The sequence below is a fragment of the Callithrix jacchus genome, chromosome 12 (assembly GCF_049354715.1).
Source record: "Callithrix jacchus isolate 240 chromosome 12, calJac240_pri, whole genome shotgun sequence".
NCBI lineage: Eukaryota > Metazoa > Chordata > Mammalia > Primates > Cebidae > Callithrix > Callithrix jacchus.
This window is the reverse complement of record NC_133513.1, coordinates 25,819,454-25,837,951: the sequence shown is the minus strand read 5'-3', so window position 1 is coordinate 25,837,951 and position 18,498 is coordinate 25,819,454. Positions and strand designations below refer to the sequence as shown.

General features: G+C 43.2%; 1 protein-coding gene across 8 annotated transcripts in view; it reads right to left on the bottom strand.

Annotated features, from left to right (window-relative positions):
- The window catches only part of HS3ST4 (heparan sulfate-glucosamine 3-sulfotransferase 4), a 900,746-nt gene that overhangs the window by 880,061 nt on the left and 2,187 nt on the right, over window positions 1-18,498 (bottom strand). The window lies entirely within an intron of this gene.

The window sequence follows — 18,498 nt, the reverse complement described above, 5'->3', positions numbered from 1 at the left end:
AATTGGCTTACGAGCACTCAAACAGCTCACTGCCTTGTTTGCTTTCTTTATCCCTTGCTGTTGATGAGAAAGATTTGGCCTGATTAGAGAAATTAGGATACATAGAAGGAGTCAACAAACTGCATCAATAATCTCCAATTAAAAGACAAAGACTCAAAGAAAGGATAGACAAACCAATCAATGGAACAGAATAGAGTACAGGAGTAAACCAACACATATTGAATCCACCTATATTTAACAAAGGTACCCAGTCAATGCAATGGAGAAAGAGAGACTTTTTTAACCAAATGATGCTGGAACTATTCAATATCCACATAGAAAAAATATGAAAGAACTTCCACCTCTGCTTCAATTCATATATGAAAATGAATTAGGGTACATGTTCTCAGGGTTTTCTGAGGGCTGTGTCACTGGCAAAAAGTATTTTTCAATAAAAAAAATTTAAAGACCGAGCACAGTGGCTCACGCCTGTAATCCCAGCACTTTAGGAGGCTGAGGCAGGAGGATCACTTGAGGTCAGGAATTTGAGACTACCCTGGCCAACATGGTGAAACCCCATCTGTACTAAAAATACAAAAAAATAGCCAGGCATCATGTCAAGTGCCTGTAATTCCAGCTACTCAGGAAGCTGAGGCAGGAGAATCACCTGAACCCAGGAGGTGGAGGTTGTAGTGAGCCAAGATCATGCCACTCCACTCCAGCCTGGGTGACAGAGCAAGACTCTATATCTTTAAAAAATATAATATTAATTATTAATGGAACTAACATTTACAGGGTTAGGACCCACACTGTGATAAAAAGCCTCATGTACATTGTGTCATGTAATCCTAGGAGATGGACACTGGTATTGATTACATGGGAACATGAAGCTTTGTAAATTTAAGTTAGTGGCTCTCAATAGCATGCTAATATCATCTTGGGAGGTTTTATTTTTTTTTTAATTCTGATGATTGGGCTTCATCCCAAGCCTATTGGGTTAGAATCTCTGTGAATGGTGTTTAAGCATCTGCATTTTGTAAATGCTCTCAGAGGTGACACTAATGTGCCACCAGGCCTGAGAACCAATCTGAATGGTAGAGAAACTAGGGTTCAGGGCTTTACTGACATTTCATACACAGAAGATGATACATAGATGTTGAAAAGCAGTACCAATATATATAGATGATAAAGATGTAAGTACAGATATACATAGACCTAGTACATTAGTCCATTTCACACTGCTATAAAGAACTACCTGAGACTAGATCATTTATAAAGAAAAGAGGTTTAATTGACTAAACCTGGCTAGAGAAGCCTCAGGAAACTTACAATCACGGCAGAAGGCGAAGGGGAAGAAAGGCACATCATACATGATGGCAGCAGGAGATAGCAAAAGCTAGGAGGGAAGTGCCACACTTTTTTTTTTGAGACAGTGTCTCACTGTGTTACCCAGGCTAGAATGCAGTGGTGTGATCTTGGCTCGGTGTAATCTCTGCCTCCTGGGTTGAAGTGATTCTTGTGCCTCAACCTCCCGAGTAGCTGGGATTACAGATGCGCACCACCACACCCAGCTAATTTTTGTATTTTTAGTTGACATTGACACAGCGTTTTGCCGTGTTGTCCAGGCTGGATTCAAACTCCTGAACTAAAGTGATCTCCCTGCCTCAGCCTCTCAAAGTGCTGGGATTACAAGCAGGAGTCACAGCACTGGCCCTACATTTTTAAACCATCAGATCTCGTGAGAACTCACTATCACAAGAACAGCTTTGCGGCTGGGCATGGTGGCTCACGCTTGTAATCCCAACACTTTGGGGGGCCAAGGTGGATGGATCACCTGAGGTCAGGAGTTCAAGACCAGCCTGGCCAACATGATAAAACTCCATCTCTACTAAAAAAAATAAAAATAAAAATTAGCCGGGCATGGTGGCAGGTGCCTGTAATCCCAGCTACTCAAGAGGCTAAGGAAGAAGAATTGCTTGAACCTGGGAGGCAGAGGTTGCAATGAGCCAAAATAGCATCACTGCACTCCAGCCTGAGTGACAAGAGTGAAACTCCGTCTCAAAAAAAAAGAGCAGCTTTGGGGAAACTACCCCCATGATCCAATTACCTCAAACCAAGTCCCTCCCTCAACATGTGGGGGTTACAATTTGAGATGAGATTTGAGTGGAAACACAGAGCCAAACCATATCGCCCAGTATTGAATTTGTTGTCAATTACTGATGAAGAACATCTCAAGTATAAAACAGACTGGCACTGTTTCCTCTCCTCACTCCTTTCAAGACACCCATCCTCATGTCTCTGCTGTTTGTGGTCACTGAAACTCCTGAGTGATGAGATTCCAGACAGCACAGAAACTGACCAATCAAAATGGACTTTGAACTTATCACTGGAGCAGGATTGAGACATTAACGTTTTGATCACTGGATCCTGAAGAGGGAGGTTGCCAAGGGAGGGTAGCAGTGGGGAGCCACTCAGAGGACTCAAGAAAGCAGCTGTTTTCCAACTGATATGGAAATTGCTTAATATTTTAACAACTGTAGTAATGCCAGTGTCTGCCTGTGACTTGATCTAAAAAATAATTGAAAATACCTAATATTTATTGAGAATTATGTGGCAGATACTGTGATACATGCTTAATATACATTATTTTATTTTATTCCATTTGGTCATTGTTAAAAACACTTCCTCTATTTTTCTTTTTTTTTTTTCAGACAGGGTTTCACTCTGCCACCTAGGCTGGAGTGCAGTGGTACACAATCACAGCTCACCGCAACCTCAAACTCCTAGGTTCAAGTGATCTTCCCATCTCAGCCTCTTGTGTAGCTAGGACTACATACATGCCCCACCACACCTGAGGTTTTTTTGTGGTTTTTTTTTTTTTTTTTGCACTGACAGGGTCTCACTATGTTGCCCAGGCTGGTCTCAAACTCCTGGCTTTGCCTCAGCTTCCCAAAGTTCTGGGATTACCGGCATAAACCACCATGCCCAGCCAGGTCTATTTTTTAAAGGTAAAATTAAGATGGTCCGCCTGTCAGGCATCTATTTCATATCTCTACTCAAGGACTGCTTCTTGTGTGTTGGGAAGAAAAGGAAGAAGCTAGCAGGCAGTCTGCAGTCCACACCAGGCTGCCTCCACCAGCTGTTGCGTGCCTGGCAGCACTGCTTTCAGCCTCATTCATTTCCAACTCTGAGAGGGTCTGTCACTTTGCCGGTCGTTGCCACATTTCCATCCTGAAGTGGCAGCTCCAGTTGTGTTTCCCAGATAATTTCCAAGATGCTAATTGCCACCTGCTGATTTCCTGTAAACACTGTACTTTACACATGTGATTAATCAGAGAGCTGTGGACTGTTCCAAGGAAGTGTGTGTGTGCGTGTGTGCATGTGTGTGTGCACATTTCATTACCGTGGTGGATTTAAATCATGGGCAATGTTTGCTCACAAAGCTGCATTAGCAAAATGACACAGAAAACAAAATTATAAAATACCATACACTGCAAGTTCACAGACTGTATACACAACAACTCAAATCAGCCCAACTATTCCCTGACTAAATTCTGGAACCAAGCAGCAGTAAGAAAGTAGCATCTCTAAAGGAGACTTTGAACCATTTCTTTTCAGACTGAAGATCAACCTTGTGCCAGATCTTAGCTTTTCCTTGCAAGTTACCTACACCTTTAAACCTCCATCTCCTTAACTGTAAAAATGGAGATAATTTCTGAGTGACAGGAGATGAAATGTAATAAGCTTATTTTGTATAGTAGTCAGAATTGTGTGGGTTGAAAGTGACAGAAATTGAATTCAAAGTGTTTTGAGCAATACAAGGGAATATATTGACTCAAAAACCTAAAGAGACAGGGGTCTGGCTTCAGGAGCAGTTGCATCTAGGAGCTCAAAAAATGACTTCAAACTCTGTGGCACCCTCTCTGTTTTTTGATCTTGCTTCATTCTTGGAAGATTCTCCTTACAGCAACCTAGTAGACTAGCCAAGAGTTCCAGTCATATATTTTATCTTCTCAGCAACTAGTTTATACTGTAAACTAGTGTAGATACCATCTCACTTTGGAAATGACCCACTAGTGAAAGAGCTAAAGAAAGGAAAGAAACATGAAAAGTGGCTTAACAGTCGAAGACATGTTTATTTTGGAGAGGGGCTTCTGGCCAATTTTGTTAGGGGCACTCTCTCTTACAGACTAAGGATATTTAAGGGTATAGGAAGTGGAGAGCTTATTGTAGGTTCAGAATGTTTCTATGTGAGAGAAAGTTTATTACAGGGTTGGAATGTCTCTTGGTTGGCGGTGAGGCTATATTGGGGTTGGCATGTTTCTGGTTGGAGGGGGTTTATCTTAGGCTTGCAATGTTTCTGGTTATGCTGACATTAGTCATTAGGCTGATGTTCTGGGGCTGGATTTAGACAGTGTTTTTAATCAAGGGGAACTTAAAATGGTGGTGTTTGTCCAAGATAGCAATGCTCCTGCTTTGTCCACTAGCCTACTCTCAGACCTCCTGATTTGAGTAGAGTTAATTGCCCACACCTATCCAAACTCCTGAGCTATACACAGAATCAGCCACATACATAAAGGCACCGCCAGACTTATGACCCTAAAACCAAACCAGATGATTAGAAAGACAGCCTGGCACTGACTGATGGTGTTTATAAGAGAAAAAAATCAGGGGTTCCAACATCAGGATATGGATTTCATGACTGATACTCAATCTCCCACCCAAACTAACATGCTGAGTGACAACAGGGAGAAGTTTGCTCAACTAGGAAGGAACTGGTCAGCCCCTCTTACATATGCTTGTTTCGGTACCAGGCCAACAGTAGAAAACAGGTGGTTCACAGACTCAAACCCAGGCACATCTGGCCAAGGTCACTATTTGCCATTTGCTGTTTCCAAGCCTCTAAGACATTTCTTTTTTTTTTTTTTTTTAAGATGCAATCTTGCTCTGTTCACCTAGGCTGGAGTGCAACAGCACTATCTCAGCTCATGGCAACCTCCGTCTCCTGGGTTCAAATGATTAACCTGCCTCAGCCTCCCAAGTAGCTTGGATTACAGGCACGCACCACCATGCCTGGCTAATTTTTGTATTTTTCACAGAGGCAGGGTTTTACCATGTTGGCCAGGCTGGTTTAGAACTCCTGACCTCAGGTGATCCACCCACTTTGGCCTCCCAAAATGCTGGGATTACAGGTGTGAGCCACTGTGCCTGGCCTCTATGGCATTTATTATAGGAAATACTTAGAATCCCAGCCTGAGATTTTGGTCTTGAAGTATAGAACCCATTGCTCTATCTAATCACACAGTCCCTTTATTCCATCCTACCGGGGTGAGATCCTATCCCCTAACCCCTTCATTTGCATTGTTCCTCCTTTTCAACTTCTCCCCTAGGGTCATTAGTATGATAATACATCTAAGTTATCCTATGAGAGTTGACCAATATTAGCCATAGAGGTTTGACGGTCTTTGGGTACCCTGCTCTGAAAAATGTGAGAACTCAGGGCAAATGGGTCTTATCAGGATAGATAAAAAGGAGCAGGTGCAGAAAAAGGCTGGAGCCCATGTTAAAGAACGGAGAGATGGAAATCAAGATAAAGGGAATTTCCTGGTGTCTACAAAAGGCAAACAGCCTGACAAGTAATGCATTAAAAAAAAGAAATGTTAGCAGCAGCCTCTACATTCTCAGTCTATTCCCAACTAGCAATGATGAGCATTAAGTCCTTTCTGATAATGAAATCAGCTTATTTGCCTTATTTTCCAGTCATTGTAAGTTAAAATAGCAGGGTTAGATGTAGCATAAAGTAATGGTTAAAAGCACAAATGCTGGAGTCAGATCGTCTGGATTGGAATCCAGGATCCTCTACTCAGCAGCCAGAACAACTCAGGTGTATTATTTCCCTATGCTTTAGTTTTCTTACTGGTAAACGGGAATATTGATAGCTTCTACCTCCCGGTGTTGGCATGAGAAGAAGAAAATTAGGTGTTGCATATAAAACAGTCAAAACCACGCATGGCTCATAATAAAAATTCAATATATATTAGCTATTAGACAAGCAGCAACCTGACCTCCCTGCCGTCAGGGAAATTCCCTTGTCTACATGCAGATGGTTGATTGGGGGAATCCCCCAAGAGGAACACTGGACCTCTCTAGGGACTCACAGAGGCAAAGAGGGAGCACCCTACAGAAGTGTGGCTTGCACAGATTTGGAGGTACATGTGCATGTTTGTTACAAGCATATTACATGCAAAATGGTTGGGTTGGGCTTCTAGTGTACCTATCACCTAATACCAAACATTGTACCCAATAGGTAATTTTTCAACCTTCACCCCCCTCTTTCACCCTCCCCCCTTTAGCAATCTCCAAAATCTATTCTCTCCATTTTTATGTCAATGTGTAACCTTTGTTTAGATCCCACATATAAGTGAGAACATGCAGTATTTGATTTTGTTTAGTTCACCTAGGATAATTGTCTCCAGATCCATCCATGTTACTGCAAAGAATGTGATTTCATCCTTTTTATGTCTGTGTAATAGTCCTTGCTGCAGATCTGCCACATTTCCTTTTTTTTCTCCATTTCCTTTTTTTTCTCTTTTGAAACAGGGTCCCACTCCACTAGCCAGGCTGGACTGGCACCATCATAGCTCATTGCAGCCGTGACTACCTGGGTTCAAGTGCTCCTCCCACCTCAGCCTCCCAAGTAGCTGGGACTACAGGTGCACGCCACCACACCTGGATAATTTTTTACATTTATTTTTGTCAACTTACCCAGGCTGGCCTTGGCCTTAAGCAGTCGTCCTGCCTCAGCCTCTCAAAGTGTTGGGATTACAGGTATGGGCCACCATGTTCAGCCCACCACATTTTCTGCCTGTCCACCACTGGCAGACACTTAGGTTGCTTCCATGACTTTGCTACTGAAAACAGCTGCATTTGATCTTCTGATTAAGAGGGATTTTTCTTCTGTTTTGACAGTGTTGCAGCAAGCTCTCTCAAGGCTTTGCTCTGAAAATAGGGAAAGGCCTGCAGCATATTTTCCTTGCCCTAGGCTAAAATGACTTGGCACAATCAACTACAAGGAGTGAACTTGATCGGTCACAGAAGGGCATACATAGACCTCAGATTTTCCCAACAACTAGAAGGCTCATCACAAAGTAAGCACGGGGTCAGTAACAGGTGTTCCCAGAACACCAAAGACAAAGGCCAGCTAGAACCCAAAGGGCTATACATGCATCACAGACAAGAACAGGGATTAGACCACAGGCTGGCTCAAGCAAATTTTGTCAAAAGGTTTGCTTGCAGCTGCTGTAGCTAAGGTTATCCCATCAAGGTAATCAAAGTTCTAGCATTTGCAGCCTCTCTCCCTTCACCCAATTCCCTCCTCAGGTCACCCAGGTCCATTGACTATATTCTAATCCTGCCCATCTCTAGAATTCCTCTTATCAATTCCTGCCCATTTCTCAAGCGTAACTAAATTTCAGTATCATCCATCAAGTTTGTTTTGTCCACTTCCAAACCATCTAAACTGACAGCTCTAATTGCCCAATATAATCTTATGGAATTATATGCGGTTTTATGACAGCTCTTCTACTAGGGCCTTGAGGGAGAGTAAACATCCCTTGGTTTTACCTGTACAGCATCCTTTATCCCTTCTTCTGGTAGGAGCATCTACCCAATTTTTCTTTAGAAAGACAAAATAAAAAATAAACACATTTTAAAAAGATAAAACCCTTCCAAACTCTTGGACCAGGTGGCTCAGAAGGACTTGACCACACCACCCCACAGCTCCAGAGTGGACATGTGACCCACGCCTCACCAATCAGGAATTCCCTCTCCCTCGTCACAGCAATTGGCTCAGGATGGGCACATGACCCAAGTCAACCCTATGAGGGTCAGCCCCAGGACATTTGCTAAAACTATGGGGGGTTGAGGGGAGTGTATTCTCTTTCAGCAGACCAGCAGCTACTACATGGAGAGAACTTACTGAATATAGAGTTGATTCAGGAAAAAGCAGAGCTGAAAAATAGGGGGGGAATCAATTGCCTGAGGACATCATCTGGATCTCTGACTACAACTATGTCTAAACCTTCCCTAAACATTTTAGTTATATGAGACAGTAAGTTCCCTTCATTTATTTAAAAAAAAATTTCTTTTTAGAAACAAAATTTATGTTGCCCTGGCTAGCCTTGAACTGGTCTCAAGCCATCATCCCACCTGAGTCTCCTGCGTAGCTGGGACTAAAGGCACATGCCACCTGCCCAGCCAACAAATATTTATTGGTAGTCTGCTGTGTGGCAAGCACTGTTCTAGAAACTAGAATACATCATATAACTTTTTTTTTTACTTAATATGATGTAAGCTAAGTTTCTTCACTTGCACCTGAAATAGTCCTAGTCAATAAAGATTTCATGCTGCTTAATTCAGCCATTGTTACTAAACTTTCCTCATGTGGGTCTCTTTTTCCCAAGGAGATTATAAACTCATTGAGAATATGGTTGGGCACAGTGGCTCACACCTGTAATTCCAGCACTTTGGGAGGCTAAGGTGGGTGGATCACCTGAGGTCAGAAGTTTGATATCAACCTGGCCAACATGGAGAAACCCCATCTCTACTAAAAACACAAAAATTAGCTGGGCATGGTGGCACATGCCTGTAATCCCAGCTACTTTGGAGGGGGGCTGAGGCAGAGAATTGCTTGAGCTTGAGAGGCAGAGGTTGCAGTGAGCCAAAATTGCGCCTGAGCGACAGAGTGAGACTCTGTCTCAAAAAAGAAAAAAGTAAAAACACATGCATGTGCACAAGAGGAGGACTGGTTGTGAAAGTGGGAGTGGTTTTGGGAGGTAGTCTAAATTCAGTGGGTAGTGAATGGCAAATAAGGTAATTGAAGAACTGAGTTCAGGGCAATTGAACTCAACCTGTCTACTGAGACACCTCTGCTGCTTGGAGCAGGTAGCTACCACCTTTTCCTACAGAATAAAGCACTGATAGTGGACACAAAGGAGGGAGGCACAGGATGGTGTCACAAGTATTTTGCAACTCCTAAGACAGGAAACACTCACACCAAAAGAAAAGCTACCAGCTCACCCTACTTGGCAGCACAGCCAGGTCCTTCTAATAGTTGGAGATAAGCTGATGTAATCACAATCACTGTCAGCAGTGACTATGAGGCTGGGTGTGGTGGCTCATAACTGTAATACTAGCACTTGGGGAGGCCCAGGCAGGCAGATTATCTGAAATCAGGAGTTCGAGACCAGACTGGGCAATAGGAAAAACTCTGTCTCTACTAAAAAATATATATATAAAAAATTTGCCAGGTATGGTGGCACACATCTGTAACCTCAGCTACTAGGAAGCCTGCAGCACAAGAATTGCTTGAACCTGGGAGGCAGAGGTTGCGGTGAGCAGAGACTATACCACTGCACTCCAGCCTTGGTGACAGAGTGAGACTCCATCTCAAAAAAAAAAAAAAATAGTAAATATGGGATTTCAATCTCAAATATGAGAGAGGGGAACCAGCATCCCCAAAGATACTGTAAAATCGAATCTACTGGTCCCTTCTCTATCCTCCTTTTATTTAATCTCCCAACAGGCTTTCATTAAAATGGCCACTTCCTTCTTGCCCCTTCTTTTTCTTCTTGAAAAAAAAAAAAAACAGTTGTTTTTGCATTGCCATAACACCATACTGTACTGGCATTCTTTTTACTTCTCTGGTGACTAATACTTAGTCTGCAACGCTAAATTCTCATATTAGTTTGCTAAAGCTGCCATAACAAAGTACCTCAAATGGAGTGGCTTCAACAGAAATTGATCATTTCACAGTTCTGCAAGCTTGAAGCCCAAGATCAAGGTATTAGCCAAGCCATCCTCCTTCGGAAGCCTCTAAGAAAGGATCTGTTCCAGGCCTCTTCTCCAACTTCTGGGTGTTCTACGGCTTGTGGCAGGAAAACTCTAATCTTCAGATGGCATTCTCTCTGCACATATGTCTGTGTCCAAATTTCCCCTTTTTATAAGGCTACCAGTTATCTGGGTTAAAGCCCATTCTACTCCAGTATGACTGCATCTTAAGGTGACTATACCTTCAATGATCCTATTTCCAAATAAGTTCACATTCTTATGTACTAGGGAATTAGGACTTCAACGTGTTAATTTGTGGGGACACATTTCAACCCATAATAATTCTCTACTGTCACATAAATGATGAGGTGCTCTAGGGTATGGCCTACCTTCTGTTCCCTTCTATACTCTTTTCCTCTATGTTTTCATCTAGTCCAATTGCTTTAAATATATGCCGATGACTTCCAGATATATATCTCCATCACTGACCTCTCCACTGGGGTATACCCAACAATGTACTCGATACTCAGATGTCAATTAGAAATCACAAAAGTATTGTGTTCGAAGCAAAATTAATGATTTTCCCCACTATCACTTTATCCCAACCCCACAAACAGCCCTCTACCAGTTCTCTCCATGCCAAAAAATGTAGTACCATCAATCCAGTTGCTCAAATCAAAAGCCTAGGAGGCTGGATGCAATGATTCATGCCTGTAATCCTAGCACTTTGGGAGCCACAGTGGGAGGATCACTTGAGACCAAGAGTTCAAGACCAGCCTGAGCTGGAAAGGGAAAAAAAACCACCTAGGAACAACCCTCAATTCCTCCCTTTCTCATATGCTTCAAAACCAAACTATTTTATTTATTTATTTATTTATGAGACGGAGTCTCATTCTGTTGCCCAGGCTGGAGTACAGTAGCACCATCTCAGCTCACTGCAACCTCCCGGGTTCAAGCAATTCTTCTGCCTCAGCCTCCTGAGGAGCTAAGACTATAGGCACCCACCACCACACCCAGCTAATTTTTTTATTTTTAGTAGAGATGGGGTTTCACCATGTTGGCCAGGCTGGTTTTGAACTACTGATCTCAGGTCATCCACCCTCCTTGGCCTCCCAAAGTGCTGGGATTATAGGTGTGAGCCACCACACCCACCCTCAAAACCAAGCTATTATAAGTCCTGAAAGTTCTACATCTACTTCTCTACAACTCTGTTGTCACACCCAAGTCCAAACCATTGTCATCATCTTTTGCCAAGACTAAATTCATAGGCCTGTATCTGGTCACCCTTCCTTTACTCTTGTACGCCTCTAATCCAATTTCAACATCATCTAGAGTGATGCTAGTTAAGTATAAATCAAATCATTTCACTCACTACCTTAAAACTATTCAGTGTCCATTTTCAGAATCAGTTACAAACCTTTTACTATGGCCTGCAAAGCTCCTTCAATGTGGTCTGGCCCCTGCCTGCCCGTAAGTTGACTCTGGTCCCATCTCTCCCCTTGCTCATTATGCTGCAGCCATAATGAGCATTCAGTCTTCTTTCAGTGTGAAGAACATTTCCCACTATTTCCCACATCAAGGCCTTATTTTTTTTGAGACAGGGTCTTGCTTTGTTGCCCAGGCTGGAGTGTGGTGGCACAAACACAGTTCACTGTAGCCTCGACATCTTGGGCTCAACCAATCCTCCCACCTCAGCCTCGCCAAGTAGCTGAAACTACAGGCATATGCCACCACGATTGGCTAATTTTTTTCCTATGTTTTGTGGGGACAGAGTCTCATATTCCCCAGGATGATCTTGAACTCCTGGGCTCAAACGATCTGCCTGCCTTGGCCTCACAAAGTGCTGGGATTACAAGTATGAGCCACCACGCCTGGCCACATCAAGGCCTTTGTGTACACTTTCTATTTTTTGTATTTGTTTTGGTTTTTTGAGTCGGAGTCTCACTACAGCAGCACAATCCCAGCTCACTGCAACCTCCGCCTCCTGGGTTCAAGCAGTTCTCCTGCCTCAGCCTCCAGAGTAGCTGGGATTACAGGTGCCCACCACCACATCAGGCTAATTTTTGTATTTAACAGAGATGGGGTTTCACCATGTTGGCCTCGCTGGTCTCAAACTCCTGACTTCAAGTGAGCCACTCACCTTGGCCTCCCAAAGTGCTGGGATTACAGGTGTGAGCCACCGTGCCTGGCCACATCAAGGCCCTTTATGTATAATTTCTATTTTCCCTTCCAGGAATGCTCTTCCACAAACTCTGCCTGCGTTTGGCTCCTGATCATTCTTTGGACTTCAGCTGAAATATCTAACTTTGAAAAAAACCTTTCTCCGATCAAACTTTCTAAAGTACCCCTACGAAGTTACTTTCTGCCCCATCATCCTATCCAGTTTCTTCACATTCACTACTTGAAGTTATCCTGTTTATCATGTGTTTGCTTGTCTGTTACTTGTCTCCTTCTCCAATCTCCACTAGAATATAAGTTCCTTAAGAGCAGGAATTGGGTTGCCTCTTACTACTGTGTCTTTAGTACTCAATACTTTACCTGATACATATTTAGCCTCTAGGTATGTATGTAATGGACAGATAAATAAATGAATTTAAAAATTAATGGACTCTAGAAAGCAGCTTATTAAAATTCACAATGTTTTCAAGTACTCTCTCAGCTATTTCCATAGCAATTCCAGTCCAGAAGTCTATATGGGAAACAACACGTTCTCATAAAGACAGAAAGGTCCTTGCTTTTCTATAGCAATGATCACATTTCCCATTCATCTTACAGTCCAAATTCCCTCTAACCTGTGTACACAACTTCATAATCCATCACTTCCTTCATCCATGCTAAATTCTAAGCACACTCAATTTCATACCATTACACAAAAATACAACTCAAGCTCACGGTGTTACCTCTTTGGAATGTCTTTCCCCTTCCTGCTAAATGTCCTTCAACATTCCCTCTATGGAACTTTTCCTGATGCCAGAGGGGCTGCTATTCTGTTGTCACAGGCCCTCATGCATACCTCTATCATAATATTTATTCTAATGTATGACAATTCTGACTAATTTGTTCCACTTTACTGTTAATATGGTTAACACTTTAAGTAAAAGGGTCATGTCTTATGCATCTGCCTATCCCATTAGTACCTAGCATGATGCCTTAAAGAGGCATGTAGCTTATTTATCATATTTGAGAATAGTAATACTATGTCTGAAGTAGACACCAGAACACCCATACCCAATCTTCTCATTTCCACTTTTCAATTTTTAAGAAGTGTATCAGATTTAACATAAAAGAAAGGAGAATGCTGGGCACAATGGCTCACACCTGTAATCCCAGCACTTAGGGAGGCCGAGGTGGGTCAATCACTTGAGACAAGAAGTTTGAGACCAGCTTGACCAACATGTGAAATCCTGTCTCTAAAAAAAAAAAAAAATTAGCCAGGTGTGGTGACCAGCTACTCGTGAGGCTGAGGCACAAGACTCACTTCAACCTGGGAGGTGGAGATTGCAGTGACTGAAGATTGCACCACTGCACTTCAGCCTGGGTGATGAGAGAGAGAGAGAGAGAGAGAGAGAAAAGGAAGTAGAGGAAGAGAGGAAGGAAGGGAGGGCAAGGGAGGGAGGGAGGGAGGAAGGAATAGCCGGGGTCTTGAAAAAGAAAAGAAAAAGAATAGCCAGGCACAGTGGCTCACACCTGCAATACCAGCACTTTGGGAGGCTGAGGCGGGCAGATCACTTGAGGTCAGGAATTCAAGACCAGCCCGGCCAACATGATAAAACCCCATCTCTACTAAAAATAAAATTAGCTGGGCATGGTGGCGTGCACCTGTAATCCCAGCTACTCGGGAGGCTGAGGCAGGAGAATTGCTTGGGAGATGGAGGTTGGGAGATGGAGATTACAGTGAGCCAAGGTTGTACCACTGCACTCCAGCCTGAGCAAAAGAGTGAGACTGTCTCAAAAAAAAAAAAAGAAAAAAGAAAAAGAAATGAGAAATAACACACATCACTAAAAAATTCTCTATCTTGGAGTTGTTTATTTTTTTATTTTTTTACCTAACATAAGCACAGATATAACTTCTTAGGACTTTAATGCATACTTATCATATTTACAGTGACCCTACATTAGACCTCATGGGCCAAAAGCAAGTTATAGTTCATCAGATTGCCGGCCAAAGATCTGGTGCCTTAGCACCAGGAACAGAGAAATCTCGTGCACAAGGTGGATCTGCGCCTACTTACAAAATAACAGCTGTGATATATGATGTTCTACAAATGCATGATTAGTGTGAATGTTCTTCTCAGTATCAAAGGAAGAAGAGTGCTTCTGGGTTTGGATCAATTCAGAGGATTGGGGTCTTAAGAAAATAACCACTCCTTAAAGATACCCCTAAGTAGCATGACCTGCTTCATTTACTGACCTATACCGATTCACTACTTCTTCGACAATCTGCTCCTCTGTTCCCAAGACACTATTTTCATGCTGAACTAAATGTAAACACCTAGTTAGCAAATGTGGAAGACATCTGTTCTTTTTACATGTCCAGCAACTATAACCCTTTTTTCTTTTGCAAACCGCTCTTCAAACAAATTAGCTGTCCTGTTTTGTTCTTTTCGTTTTTTTGCGTTTTTATTTTGAAGAAACAGTCTCACTCTATCACCCACACCGGGGAGTAGTGGTTACCTCATGGCTCAGTGCAGCCTCAACCTCCTGGACTGAAGCAATTCTTCCACCTCAGCCTCTTGAGGAGCTAGAACTACACGTGTGTGCCACCATGCCTGCTTTTTATCTTTTTAGAGATAAGGATCTCACTATATTGCCCAGACTGGTCTTGACCTTCTGACCTCAAGCGATCATACCCCCTCAGGTGATCCACCTGCCTCAGCCTCCCAAAGTGCTGAGGTTACATGCATGAGTTACCGCACAGCCTAGGACAGCAATTTCTAAGAAATGAACCCTTTTCATGCACTTTTCCCTGACAAGCAGCTTGGAGCAGGGGCTGGGCCAAGTGCAAGTAAAAGCATACCTGATCATGTTCAGCAGCCCCAGGCCAATACATAACATCTAGGTGAGAACCAAAGCAACAACAACAAAATATTAAATATAAAATGGGTGGATGACTACGGAGAGCCAAGATATAATGCCAAGCACATTAGGATGGAGAATATGTAAAATACGAAGAGGGTGGAAAGGTACAAAAGGAAGACACAACAAAGTTATTTCCCTAGGGAGCCTTTTGCGGGACTTTCCACGCACCAGCCGTATCAGAACAAATCAGGTGCCAACAGAGACTGGTAGATAAAATAATGAATATAAAACTGCTTCAAAAAACTGTGGAACCGTGGACACCTGGGAGGAACTGCTCAGAGGCTACATACCACAGATGAGGTTGAGTACTTACTTTGTGCAAGGCACTTTATAAGCTCCTAGTACACAGTGGTTAAAAACATAAAATTTCCTGCTTCACTGAGCTAACATTGTAGTAAGGCAAACTGATGTAATTGCGAGTTTTTTTTAAGTGTGAAAGTACTGCCACCTTCTTTGTAGAAATCAGAAGATCTAGGCCGGGCACAGCGGCTCACACCTGTAATCCCAGCACCTCGGGAGGTCAAGGCAGGCTAGTCACTTGGGCTCAGGAGTTTCAGATCAGCCTGAGTAAGAAGGTGAGACCCTGTCTCTACAAAAAATACAAAAACTTGCCGGGTAGTGGTATGTCTGCTGTCCCAGCTGCAGTGAGCTATGATTGCAACACTGCACTCTAGCTTAGGTGACAGAGCAAGATTCTGTCTCAAAATAATATTATCAGAAGACCCAGCAAGGTTTGATCTATATTCCCCCATGGCAACAAGAGGCTGGAACTAGTGGCTGCTTCCTATAGACAGGAAAGGTGGCCTGCAGTTCACCACACTCCCCACCATTTCCTAGTCTTCTTACACTCTGCCTTACTTCACTCTGTTATCTGCCTGAGCTCTGCAGGTTTTCAAGTTTGTGACCCCTGCTCCTGCTCCCTCATGTCCCCAAGCTGTGATACTTACCTCTCCTAAAACCAGTATACAGCCCAAAGAGAATATAAAGGACCCCACTCTTATCGGTATCCTGGGTTGCCATTTAATCTGATGTAACCTAGGGCAGTGACATCACCTTGCTGAAGTCTCAATGCCTTAAATGGAGGGCAATTCTGCTTCATAGGATTTCTGTGAGGACTACCCTTTGCCTAATTACCTCCTACTCCTCCTCTGGATCTCAACTCTAGCACTGCTTCTGATAAACCTTTCCAGACCTCCCAACTAGATCAAATCCCTGACAGACATAGGTTCTCAGCACCATGTCTCTCTTCTTGGTGGCACCCATCTCCCTTACAATTGTACATTAGTTTGTGGATTACCTGGTTGATGCCTGCCTCTCCCACCAGTCTGAAAACTCAATAATGGGAAGGATCCTACTTTTGATCCCTACCTACTACCATACCTGGCATAAAATAGGTATTATTTTATTAGGTATTAAGTATTATTTAGAAAGAAAAATGAGTTGTGTAAAGATGCTCATACAACCCCTGGCATATACAAGATACCCCACTGATTCTCTCTGCCCCACCCTCACCTAATGCCTGTTATGTACATGGTACCCTAAGCTTCTGGGGCTGCTAAAATTGACTCAATTTTAACTAACATTTGGGAAAGAAGTGATTAGTGTGTGTTTTCTAATAAGCTATCTACCTCCCAGAATAAGGATTTTTGTTTTGCCCAGTGACATACATGTAGCTGAACTGGAGTCCAGGCCACTCATCACCTGAAAGCCAAAAACTCAAAAGACAAACTTTGGTGAAAGCAAAGTTAGCTTTATTAGAGAAACCAGCACCCTGCAAAAGGCAGTGCACTAGCGTTCAAAGACCACCTTTCTCAGTTGTGCCTCTAGATCCAGGGATCTCAAGGGAAATTAAGGGAAATAATGATCAAAACATTCTTGTGGGCCAGGCATGGTGGCTCACCCATATAATCCAAACAATTTGGGAGGCTGAGGCAGGCAGATCACCTGAGGTCAGGAGTTCAAGACCATCCTGGCCAACATGGTTAAACCCCATCCCTACCAAAAATGAGCCGGGTGTGGTGGCTCACACCTGTAGTCCCAGCTACTTAGGAGGCTGAGGCAGGAGAACTGCTTGAACCCGGGAGGCAGAGGCCACAGTGAACCGAGATCACTGCACTCCAGCATGGGTGACAGAGCGAGACTGTCTCAAAAAACAACAACAAAAAAAAAAATTCTTGTGAATCACACATAGTCTCAGAGGCACAGTTAATCATTACTTTTTTGGTCAAAGCCTTGACTAGATTCTGCAGGGCCCATGGAGCTGCAGGTCTGTTTTATCTGTTGAAGAAGGTCTTGTTTTTCTAAGGCTGTTTCTAGTGAATAATTTACAAACTCAGGCAAAATAATAATTATACTCAAGCAAGCTTTTCTCTAACATAGAGTCAGTACTGCTGTTACCCATTGCAGTGCCTGGGGACTGAGCTGGACACCGACCTGGCTTTTGTAGCCCAATGGAATGCCTCCACGACATAAATTCCTACTCAGCTTTAACTCTGCTTATTTTTAGAAAATAGGATGTCTGTGGTCATAGGTTCCTTCTTACCTTACTCCACCTAGACTCCATGTCTAGCTTCATTATAATCCAACTTCAGTACTAGATGACATTACCACTGGTGCCATGAGTTGACAATCACCTTAATTACCCAAAGAGACCAAAAAAGGACAAAAAAACAGGCAGCTCCTTGATTCCAGGAAATTCTACCTCCCTTCCCAATTAAAAACATGTTCTTGTTCTTATTTTTTTAGAGACAGGGTCTTGCCACGTTGCCCAAGCTGGTCTCCAATTCCTGGGCTTAAAGCATTCCTCTGAATGCCTTGCTCTCAATGCCCTGTCCCTTCATTAAGGACACCTGAGGACTAACATCTGATTTTATTGTACTTTTCTGTTTTGTTTGTTTTTGACACAGTCTCACTTTGTCACCCAAGCTGGAGTGCAGTGGCATAATCTTGGCTGTGACCACTGCCTTCCGGATTCAAGCGATTCTCATACCTCATCCTACCGAGTAGCTGGAATCACAGGCGTACGTCACCATGCCCAGCTAATTTGTTATATCGCACTCAGCACAGGAAGTCAACACCAGAACAAAAGTATGCCAAATTACAGGGTTTATTGCCGGCAACCACGGAGGACTCACGTCTCTCCAACCCGTGGCCCCGAAAGAAGAGACAAGACCTTTTTATACCCGCAGAACCACCTTGGGAGTGGGGGTGGAGATGGGAATGAAAGCTGTCAATCACCTCCCAGGCTAAGACGAGGGTGAGGGGCTTCAGACATTCCGAGGGCCAGTGGATTCAAATCACCTTCTGGGCGGAGAGGAGGGTGAGGGGGTTCCGGACATTTCGAGGGCCAGGGGACTATTTGACATTCTGATTGTTATTTAAGGGTTCACAGATGCTAAGATTAGCATTCATTTACACATCATCTGGGTAGGGGTGGGATCCATAGATTTTCAGTTGCTAGGCGCCAGGATGGAATGATCTGGGGGTGCTTACTCTGGTAAACAAAGGCCAGCCATTCTGGCAGATAAGAGAAGGTATGCAGCTTTACCTCTCTTTGCATCCTGCAAATAAATGATCTAGCAATTTACAGAAACCAAGGTTAGCAGTCCTTGA